Below are 11,759 nucleotides of genomic sequence, written 5' to 3'. Positions count from 1 at the left end.
ACATTAAAAACGTTAACCTTTAATGGCATTTGTTGAATTGCCTTAGATAAATTCTGACTATTTTGGGGAAGTGGCTCCAGCGTCTCAAAATGGACAAGTTTCTCGTTTCTCATGCGAATGTATTTTATTAAGGGAGCATGCGAGTGCACTCGTTCGAACTGAAGCATGCTAACGCCTGAGCTGATCAGAAAACATTTGTATGAGTGATAGTATGTTGGATCAATAGGCAATTCATCAGGGATGTCTGCCGCTCTGCCTTAATTTACCAGTGCCTTTACCCTGGGCTTTAATCTATAGCTGTGAGACTAGCAACATCTCAGACACACAAAACAAATACAAAATGACTGACTTTGTCTATGGGATAGAAATTCTGCATAAAATGGAAATTCTGCATAAAATGTAAATGCTTTGGAATGTTATGTCAATTCTTCTGGAGTTTTGACTCTTTCAAAACGATACCGAGTGGTCTTCCATTGCCTTTCTGTACGTGGTGAAACTGGAAATCCCGTAATATGACGGCACGTTGAACATGTGCTTGCTGCTTCACTACCCTGAGGAAACCCATCTGCTGCGGTATCTCACATTCACTGCATGGTAGCATACTGTATGCACACAGGTCTGGTCTGGGGTTTCCACCGTTGTTTCACTTATTTAACGTTACATTGTCTGTAGTTGTCCCGTTGAGTCACTCCTTGGTGTAAACTGGTCTGAAATGGCAGATGTGAAATATAGTATTTTTCGTATCATTCTTAGTCTCCTCACATACTTTATTTCTGTCTGTCGATGTCTCTCTTATTTGTCTCTGATAGGAAGGAGCCTTCCCCCTATCCTGCTACGCGTGGAGAGGGAGACTGAGAGCGTTGCCTTTTAATTAACATCAGCAGCTGCTGACTCAGCAGTTTCTGAAAGCAAGATGTCACCCCTCCAGCCTGCCTAGCCAGCAGCCAATCCGTTTGGAGAATCGATTCCATTTTAACGGTGTGCTGTGAAATGGCCTGATGTATGGCTGGGGGTTTGTGTACACACACACACACACACAGAGGGCCTAGTGGAGTGTGTTTTCTGTTGTTTCCTTAACGTTTTTTTTGTATGTGAAACGGAAGTTAGAAATAATAAAAATGTGTTCATACTTTTGCCTTATTTGTCTTGAGAAATGTTGGTTGGCAATTCCCATAGCACTTCCACTTCCAGCTGCTGCCTTTGGCCAAGTGACGGTCATTAAGTCTGAACTCTCATGTTTACAATGCCTAGCAGCGTACCAAATGACACCTACAGAGGAGGAAAATGGACTGTGGACCAAATTCTGCTTCATAAATTAGTCATTAGCATCTGAATCATTTTTATATGTTCATGCAGTATCAATCACACAAGTTAACATGTCATTTACTGTTCAGTCTCTAGGGACCAACACTGCTGGGATTGGGTGCATGTAGGCCTTTCTATCGGTAATGGAGGTTATTCAATGAGATTCATATTTTCTGATTGTTTTTTTTTTGTCTCCAGCCATATACTTAGCTTTGTACAAACATACACGCACATAACTACCAAAACCTGCTTATGTGTGTAAAGGTTACCAGGGCCTGAGGCATACACAGATCTGTCTCTCTTCTACTCCCTGTCAGTCTTACTATGCATCTCCCTTGGTGGGAACCATTCTGTGGTTGTTTTGTTCAGTCTGTTTGTAAAGCTGGTAGACGGCTGCTGCTGGCCCTCTCCCAATTAACTCAGTTTCACCTCTTTCTCTCTCTCTCTCTCTCTCTCATTCTCTCTATCTCTATTAGAAAAGCACACGCATGTGTGCTCTCAAACATTTTCTTTAAATCGTTTTTTCCCCCCAGCTTTGGTTGTTCTGCAAGATGATGTCACTGCCAGCACTCATTGTATGCCCAATGAGAGATTGCTGGATGAAGTTTTAGGGCCAACTATTACTCTGTTAAGAAAAATCTGGAATCCTAAATGATATCCAAAACATATCCACTATCCCTGTCTATTCCTCTACCACCAGATGTCACTATGCGCCTCCAGCTAGAGAATATGCCAATATTACAATGCACAGCATTTGAAAGTTTGAGTTTCCATTAGGATCACATTCATACATGATCACTTTGAGGACTATTAACAATGGGATGTTTTACAGTCAATTTTTTGTAATCTACCATACAGGATTATTTTTTGCAGTTGCTGTGTGGATCTGTGTAAATCTGTGTGAATTGCGTGTAGCACAGATTTGACCATTTAAACGTATTTACAGTTGGAAAGGGCTGAGAAAAAGACTCCCTCTGGGAAGTGACACACAGCCTCTCTCTGCTAACACCTCTCAGGCTCTGGTGCGGTCTGCAGCCAAAACATTATATTCATGTGAAGGGAGAAGGATGCTGTGCTTAAATCTGCTGCCTGCAAGGACATAGCAAAAGATGAATCACTTTCATCCAATCTTTCATTCACTCCACCTTGCATTTGACTAGAAAGTGCTCTGCTTTTAGTCAAATGAGACAAAAGCCACTGCCTATTTTGTTCACAAACAAAATACTTATAAAAATGGATGCTATTTTCCATCTGACCTGACAGACCCTTAGCTGTCTGTCTGTCTGTCTGTCTGTCTGTCTGTCTGTCTGTCTGTCTGTCTGTCTGTCTGTCTGTCTGTCTGTCTGTCTGTCTGTCTGTCTGTCTGTCTGTCTGTCTGTCTGTGGCTATATGAGTGCATAGCAGAACAAATAGGGTACAAAGGCCTACAAATATGAGAAAAGTTTCTCACTCTTGGCCTTGCTGCTTCCTAGAGCTGGGCTTCTCCATCTCTTCAACTTCCCATTGGTTTTCACCACTTTCTTTCCATTGCGACACATTGAAGGAAATGTGCAAATGTTGGCCGATTCTTGTGAACACCTGTTATGTGATTCAATGTGGTTCTTCAATAGGCTATGTACTGACTACACATGTACTGTTGTGTTATTTAGAAATAAATCACATTCTTACAAAGGCTACTTCAGTTACTACAAGACGACTTCTAATGATGATTATAACAATAGCATATAACATGATAATATGTAGGAAAATAATAACAAACTATTTCTCCTTCATCTATTATTATTATTGTTGTTATTTCATCATCAATACAGAATTAGATAATTTGATAATGTAATTGCCTTACATTTGTAAGGTTAGGCTATATTATGCTGGTATATTAACTTACTGAAGTGGGGACAATATATTGCACATGTTCATGTTTTCATGTGACAATATTCGTCTGTCAAACAGAACGCCGGAAATGGGCGGTAAGAGAGGGAGAGAACATAGACGATCCCTGCTATCTGGGATCCTTGGGAAGTCGTACTACCCCCTTAGGGTAAGGGTAGTTAGTATGTGTAAAGGTTAGGGTTTAGGATATGGACGTCCCAAGGATCCCAAATAGCACTGACCGATCCTAGAGGGGAGAGCAAGCGAAAGACACGAGAGAGAGAGAGAGAGAGAGAGAGAGAGAGAAAAAAACTGCGTAGCAAACAGTTAGAAAGAGACCGGAGAGGTTCATTCTCTGGGTCGTACGTACGTTGCGGAGCTTTCCCTTACTTTTATGCAAAAAAGACAACTAAATTGATCGTCCCGTCAAGGTAGGTTTGTTAACTATGTCAGCTTCGAGAATATTTTGGACAAGCATATTTCGTGCAGACGGTGTCTATTACGAAAGAATGTTCTGACAATGCTTTGTAAACAAACTATGGTTCGAGTTGTGCGGCTCTGCCATCTGTTACGTTAGCCGAACGTGGTTATAATGTTACCGACAATACCACATGTGAACCTACAAATATATATTTTTCCACTTTGCAATATTAATTGACTATATTCTTAATATACTATTTACTTTGTTATTGGTGTTTGTTGATATATATATATATATATATATATATATATTGAATCAACAGGCTGAGTCCAACCCCCTCCTGGGAGTCAAGCGAGAACTCGAATACGCTAGATCATTTATTTTCTTCAACATTACACAATGTTTTTAACAGAACGTCTTGAAGGCTAAATTATTAACATCATTTGCATGTAGGCTATAACACATGTTATTGCGGATCATTGAAATAGCTTGTAGCCAAGGTCAAACACAAATTGGAATGTGAGTTTATTATATCAAACCGTTAGCCAGCGCGAGGCGCATATCATGGTATTATGAATGTGCGCGTGGAAATACTCTCAAGAATTTGTGTTGTAGCCTAACAGGTGAAAGTTCAACTTCTATTGCACATCTGTGTTAGTTAGGTAACTTTCGAATTGAGATAAGAACTAGATAAATACAGGATCAGTGCAACAAAGAAACTGAGTAGTAATCCACTGTAAAGTGTTTGTGGAGATGGCACAAACACTTTACAGTGGATTATTTGGCAGAATATTTTTTCGGAGATGTTTTTTTATTTTGTCCAAGTTTGCTGGTAAAAATGGTCGCGAACCGATTTGAAATTAAGGAATACTTTGACAAAATGTTAACAGCCATGTGATAATACACAACGGTGCACAATGACACAATTGCTACTGTAGGCCATATTGGTGGCAGACTATTTATTTGGTGTTGATGTGACGGGTATGGGCGAGGGGACGGTCTAAAGTTGTACTGTTACATTGACATGCTGGTAAAGTAGCCCAATGTTTATCGTATTGCATCTGGAGAGCAAGGCAGCCTGGCTGGTGTGACATTCTCTCTGCTCCTGTTTATTTGAGTGCTTTATGCCAGTTTTTGTGGGTGTTTAGGAACACAAACAATGGATTTAATTTAACACGCTTTATGTCAATGATTCCTTATTAAATCTGGAATAAAACAAGCCACATCATCTAGTTGTTCTAATAGTCTCCCAATCCCTCATTGATATGTGTCAGTTAGTGTTTTCCTTGTTTTTATAACAAAATGGCCACACAGGATGCTGTGTAAAATGTGGTCAGTTGTCATAACAATGAAAACAAACATGAAAACAAATAACAAACACATGCTGTATGAGTAATCGCTCTGAGCGGGTGAATCAAATCACATTTAATTAGTATTGTTGGCCCTTTAGAACCAAAACTATCACTCTGTTTGCTTTCTTATTCCCCTCTTGTGAGAAACGAGCTCAACACATTTTGTACGCAATGGGCTTCAACCAACCTGAGATGAATTGATTCACACTTGTGTTATCAAGGGGGCTCATTCACTTGTTTCGTTCACAACTGTTGGTTGCTCTTGGGGTTAGAAGAAGCACCATCACAGTATCGATGACGTGGACGTCGGTTAAATGCGGAAGGCATATTTCGGTGGGATACATTCAGTTGTGCAACTGACCAGGTGTCCCCTTTAACTTTCCCGAATGAATGTCACTGAAGCCACTGTGTTGGCATTAAAATGCCACTGAAAGCAGTGGTTGTGGTTGTTGTCACTGAAGAGATGGACATGTCCCATATTAGTACACTGTGTGACTCACATGCAAAGGTATGCAATTGGAAACTTAGTTGTTGGTGTTTAGCTGAAATGTCACCACGTACATTGACGTTATAGTGTATGACTAGACTGTCATATAGCTCAACCGTACAAGCACTGACAGGTCTCTGTATAAAGAAAATACCCCTAAATTGTTGATGTGTTGATGACTAAAATGTCAATGCCACTGCAAGCTTTGAGTGGTGATAAGATTAGTGTGTTTGTGTGTGTGTGTGTGTGTGTGTGTGTGTGTGTGTGTGTGTGTGTGTGTGTGTGTGTGTGTGTGTGTGTGTGTGTGTGTGTGTGTGTGTGTGTGTGTGTGTGTGTGTGTGTGTGTGTGTGTGTGTGTGTGTGTGTGTGTGTCCTCGTGTGTGTCCGCGTGTGTGTGTTACAACCACACCGAGTATAGACGATGTTTGTTTAAAGAAACTCAGATAAAGAAAGTCATTACTTCCTGCGATGCAGTTTGATTGCACCCCACCTTGTCCCTGTGTATCCTACCTCTTTCATGTTGTAATGACATTATACACACACCAACTGATAGCAGCACAGGTCAGGATGCTTTGATGAGTGTTTTGCTAACTGGGGGTAACAGTCAGGTGCACTACCAGACTTCCTTGACCCTGCCCACCACCCCTTGAAAATGAATTGATTTGGTAGATGTTTGTATTTTTCTGGCCTCCTGCAGTTATAGTTTTGCCTGATGACTCATTCTGAATTGAACTCTGCTGCTCTATCAATCGCTCCATACATTCATGGTGGAGAAGAAATGGTAGTGGGTGGGGTGTTTGGCCGAAGTGATGTGGATGGGTAGTCAGGCTAGTTAGAATTGGAAGAGGAAGTGTAAACTCTAACATAGCCTATTAGCTGGAAAGGTATCTCCAAACACATTTTTGCTAGTAGAAGCTGTTTAGCTGGTTAAACAAAGGTTAGTCATATGTGTTGGCAAAAACTAATGTCCAAGTCAAGAATGCTTACCAGCAGCCTTACCTGCTTTTTTCAGTCTTTGTCAGATACACCAGTGAGTGTAATTAGCTCCAATTACTGTGATTTGCTAAATATTAGGAGTTCAGAAATCAAGTTGACATAAACATTTGTTTATTCTGTTGTTGCTTGTGATGGTCATTTGTAATATTCATTAAAAGAAGGATCCCCAGTTGAATACCCCTGATCTAGCTGAATTCTCTGACCCATATCTCCTCCACAGCATGTACCTTCCCCTCACAATTCACCACCCACAACCACTCCTTATTCCTCCCCCCACCACCCACAACCACTCCTTATTCCTCCCCCCACCACCCACAACCACTCCTTATTCCTCCATTACCAACAACCACTCCTTATTCCTTTACCACCCACAACCACTCCTTATTCATCCACCACCCACAACCATTCCTTATTCCTCCACCACCCACAACCACTCCCTATTCCTATACCACCCACAACCATTCCATATTCCTCCACCACCCACAACCAGTCCTTATTCCTCCACCACCCACAACCACTCCTTATTCCTCCACCACCCACAACCACTCCATATTCCTCCACCACCCACAACCACTCCATATTCCTATACCACCCACATCCACTCCCTTATTCCCCCACCACCCACAACCACTCCTTATTCCTCCATTACCAACAACCACTCCATATTCCTCCACCACCCACAACCACTCCTTATTCCTCCATTACCAACAACCACTCCTTATTCCTCCATTACCAACAACCACTCCTTATTCCTCCACCACCCACAACCACTCCTTATTCCTCCACCACCCACAACCACTCCTTATTCCTCCACCACCCACAACCACTCCATATTCCTCCACCACCCACAACCACTCCATATTCCTATACCACCCACAACCACTCCTTATTCCTCCCTCACCACCCACAACCACTCCTTATTCCTCCACCACCCACAACCACTCCTTATTCCTCCATTACCCACAACCACTCCATATTCCTTCACCACCCACAACCACTCCTTATTCCTCCATTACCAACAACCACTCCTTATTCCTCCATTACCAACAACCACTCCTTATTCCTCCATTACCAACAACCACTCCTTATTCTTCCACCACCCACAACCACTCCTTATTCCTCCATTACCCACAACCACTCCTTATTCCTCCACCACCCACAACCACTCCTTATTCCTCCACCACCCACAACCACTCCATTATTCCTCCACCACCCACAACCACTCCATATTCCTCCACCATCCACAACCACTCCTCATTCCTCCACCACCCACAACCACTCCCTATTCCTCCACCACCCACAACCACTCCATATTCCTATACCACCCACAACCACTCCTTATTCCCCCACCACCCACAACCACTCCCTATTCCCCACCACCCACAACCACTCCATATTCCTATACCACCCACAACCACTCCTTATTCCCCCACCACCCACAACCACTCCCCATTCCTATACCACCCACAACCACTCCTTATTCCTCCACCACCCACAGCCACTCCCCATTCCTATACCACCCACAACCACTCCTTATTCCTACACCACCCACAACCACTCCCTATTCCTATACCACCAACAACCACTCCTTATTCCTCCACCACCCACAACCACTCCCTATTCCTATACCACCCACAACCACTCCTTATTCCTCCACCACCCACAACCACTCCATATTCCTCCACGACCCAAACCCACTCCTTATTCCTCCACCACCCACAACCACTCCATATTCCTCCACCACCCAAACCCACTCCTTATTCATCCACCACCCACAACCACTCCGTATTCCTCCACCACCCAAACCCACTCCTTATTCCTCCACCACCCACAACCACTCCCTATTCCACTACCACCCTTTCACCACCCAGGGCTCTCTGACTAGTTGGGTACTCAACATCAGGTCATCTTGGCTGTTTGGTTTGAGGTAGAGATTGAAAGAAGGATGCTTGCAGTATTGATGTTCCTGACCCGAGTGCTCCTGTCATACCATGTTCACTGCTATCTACTACTTCTCCGTGGGGCTGCATGCCCTTTAGCAGATGAGGACTTTTGAAAAAAGAGTGTTGACTTTGGCTCTATATATGTTTTATTGCTTAGATTGGATTTTTGAAATGTTTCTGGCTCTGTTCCATTTGCTCTTTGGCTGCTTTTAAGTTCTGCTGTATCACTGTATTGGGCTTTCTGTCCTGATGCCTGTAAAGTATTTGTGGTACTGGGTCCTGTAGATTTTCGTCTGCCCAGCTTCATCTGCACAATTTGGGATGTGTTTTCCCTCGCTAAAATAAATAAGCACTTGGTCAGACATCAATAAAAACCCTTATGGTAAACCATCAAGGATTGTTTGCACCACTTAACCCTGACCCACTTGACATTATGTGAAGCGCTGCCTGGGGAGCCCACACAGTTAATTCAACTGGACTATGTAACTGGCCATTTCCACTGCCAAGACAAAGTTTCAGAGGTCGTGTTGGGTCTGGCTAGCGCGGACAGTTGGCATGCCGGGCACACATGAGTTGGACGGCACAACCTGTCCTAGGCAGGGAGGGAGCTGAAACAGACACAGAGAGACAGCTCCAGAAACAGCAGGGGAACAGGGGAAACCCTATGCTTAAGGATCCCGTCTCTCAACAGGCAGGGCAGGCCATGTGGTCACAGCATGCCCGTGTGCTTAGCCAGAGTTCCCCCACTTTATCTCCTTCCCTGCTACCAGGCAAGCCATGGCAGGGATACTGACCTGATGGGTCTTTACTGGAAGGGCTGGAGGAAAGAGGAAGATGAGAGGTTTTGGGGCACGGGCAGGTTGTTTTGGGGCATGTTTTGGGGCATGGGCGGGTTGTTTTGGGGCATGTGCGGGTTGTTATGGGGCATGGGCGGGTTGTTTTGGGGCATGTTTTGGGGCATGGGCGGGTTGTTTTGGGGCATGGGCGGGTTGTTTTGGGGCATGTTTTGGGGCATGGGCAGGTTGTTTTGGGGCATGGGCGGGTTGTTTTGCGGCATGTTTTGGGGCATGGGCGGGTTGTTTTGGGGCATGGGCGGGTTGTTTTGGGGCATGTTTTGGGGCATGGGCGGGTTGTTTTGGGGCATGTTTTGGGGCATGTTTTGGGGCATGGGCGGGTTGTTTTGGGGCATGGGCGGGTTGTTTTGGGGCATGTTTTGGGGCATGGGCGGGTTGTTTTGGGGCATGTTTTGGGGCATGGGCGGGTTGTTTTGGGGCATGGGCGGGTTGTTTTGGGGCATGTTTTGGGGCATGGGCGGGTTGTTTTGGGGCATGTTTTGGGGCATGGGCGGGTTGTTTTGGGGCATGTTTTGGGGCATGGGCGGGTTGTTTTGGGGCATGGGTGGGTTGTTTTGGGGCATGTTTTGGGGCATGGGCGGGTTGTTTTGGGGCATGTTTTGGGGCATGGGCGGGTTGTTTTGGGGCATGTTTTGGGGCATGGGCGGGTTGCTCTGACGCTGGTGAAAAGGGATGGTTAGTTGAAGTATTCCATTCATGCCTGTGATGAATTAATGGATGTAACACATTATAATTTTGTGGTTTCCATGGCGCTGTGAGGTCGCACAGGCAGAGAGCTCTGTACATATTGTACATATTTTAGGGTTAGACTCATTTAGTCGACTGCTCGATTGTTTGGTCAATAGGCTGTTGGTCGGCTGATATTTCTTGAGCCGAGCAGGTGCACAAGACACCTGTCTGATTCGCGCCTGTCTCAGTGGACTAATCCAATGCGGAGGCCACAGGGAGGGCACAGTCCATCACTCTAAGACATGTGATACTGATATTGTATATGCTTGTATTATGTCAAAAATAATGGTGCAACACTAATATATCTAATATTATTTCATAACAAATGTTGGGTACGGTTGCTATGTGCATAATAGCAAAGTTAACCAGCATATTGGGATTGAGAACAATGTGGTGGAGGCAGCAGCAGCAGAGACAAGGAAACGGCCCTTGCCTTCGCCTAATTGTCAAAGAAAATTGAGTAGCGAGGAAATCCCAACTTCATTTGGTCTATAATCAATAGCCAAACTTAAATGTGTAAAGCATCCATATACAGTGCCTTGGGAAAGTATTCAGACCCCTTGACTTTTTCAGCATTCTGTTAGGTTACAGCCTGGTTCTAAAACGGATTCAATATTTTTTCCCCTAAGCAATCTACACACAATATCCCATAATGACAAAGCGAAAACAGGTTTTTAGGAAAATTCAAACAGAAATACCTTATTTGCATAAATATTCAGACCCTTTGCTATGAGACTTGAAATTGAGCTCAGGTGCATCCTGTTTCCATCGATCATTCTGGAGATGTTTCCACAACTTCATTGGAGTCCACCAGTAGTAAATTCAATTGATTGGACATGATTTGGAAAGGCACACACCTGCTCTGACAGTGCATGTCAGAGCAAAAACCAAGCCATAAGTTCGAAGGAATTGTCTGTAGAGCTCCAAGACAGGATTGTGTCGAGGCACAGATCTGGGGAAGGGTACAAAAACATTCTGCCGCATTGATGGTCCCCTAGAACACAGTGGCCACCAAGACTCCCAGAGTCGGCCGCCGGGCCAAACTGAGCAATCGGGGGAGAAGGGCCTTGGTCAGAGAGGTGACCAAGAACATGATGATCACTCTGACAGAGCTCTAGAGTTCCCCTGTGGAGATGGGAGAACCTTTCAGAAGGACAACATTGTCTGCAGCACTCCACCAATCAGGCCTTTATGACAGTCCGCTTGGAGTTTGCCAAAAAGCACCTAAAGGACTCTCAGACCATGAGAAACAATATTTTCTGGTCTGATGAAACCAAGATTGAACTCTTTGGCCTGAATGCCAAGTGTCACGTCTGGAGGAAACCTGGCATAATTTTCAGGGGCAGGGACTGGGAGACTAGTCAGGATCGAGGCAAAGATGAACGGAGCAAAGTACAGAGAGATCCTTGATGAAAACCTGCTCCAGAGCTCTCAGAATCTCAGACTGGGGTGAAGGTTCACCTTCCAACAGGACAACAACCCTAAGCACACAGCCAAGACAACACTGGAGTGGCTTTGGGACATGTCTCAGAATGACCTTGAGTGGCCCAGCCAGAGCCCGTATTTGAACCCGATCAAACATCTCTGGAGAGACCTGAAAATAGCTGTTCAGCAACACTCCCCATCCAACCTGACAGAACTTTAGAGGTCGGCAGGGAAGAATGGGAGAAATTCCCTAAATCCAGGTGTTCCAATTAATTAGCAAACATTTCTAAAACACTTTTTATTTATTTTTTCACTATGGGGTCTTGTGTATAGATTTTCAGATATATATATATATTTTTTTTTAAATACATTTCTGAA

The 11,759-nt window shown here is 44.2% G+C and overlaps 1 protein-coding gene across 3 annotated transcripts in view; it reads left to right on the top strand.

Annotated features, from left to right (window-relative positions):
- Positions 1-3,454: 3,454 nt before the first annotated feature.
- Positions 3,455-11,759, top strand: part of LOC124015283 (signal transducer and activator of transcription 5B-like) — a 98,282-nt gene continuing 89,977 nt past the window's right edge. For all 3 annotated transcript variants that reach the window (XM_046330413.1, XM_046330415.1, XM_046330414.1), the window contains exon 1: positions 3,455-3,605. The gene's annotated coding sequence lies outside the window, so the exon portion shown is untranslated. The remainder of the gene's footprint in view (positions 3,606-11,759) is intronic.

This window comes from Oncorhynchus gorbuscha, linkage group LG26, assembly GCF_021184085.1.
Source record: "Oncorhynchus gorbuscha isolate QuinsamMale2020 ecotype Even-year linkage group LG26, OgorEven_v1.0, whole genome shotgun sequence".
Taxonomy (NCBI): domain Eukaryota; kingdom Metazoa; phylum Chordata; class Actinopteri; order Salmoniformes; family Salmonidae; genus Oncorhynchus; species Oncorhynchus gorbuscha.
The sequence above is the reverse complement of the archived record's forward strand: the minus strand, read 5'-3'. Positions and strand labels throughout refer to the sequence as shown.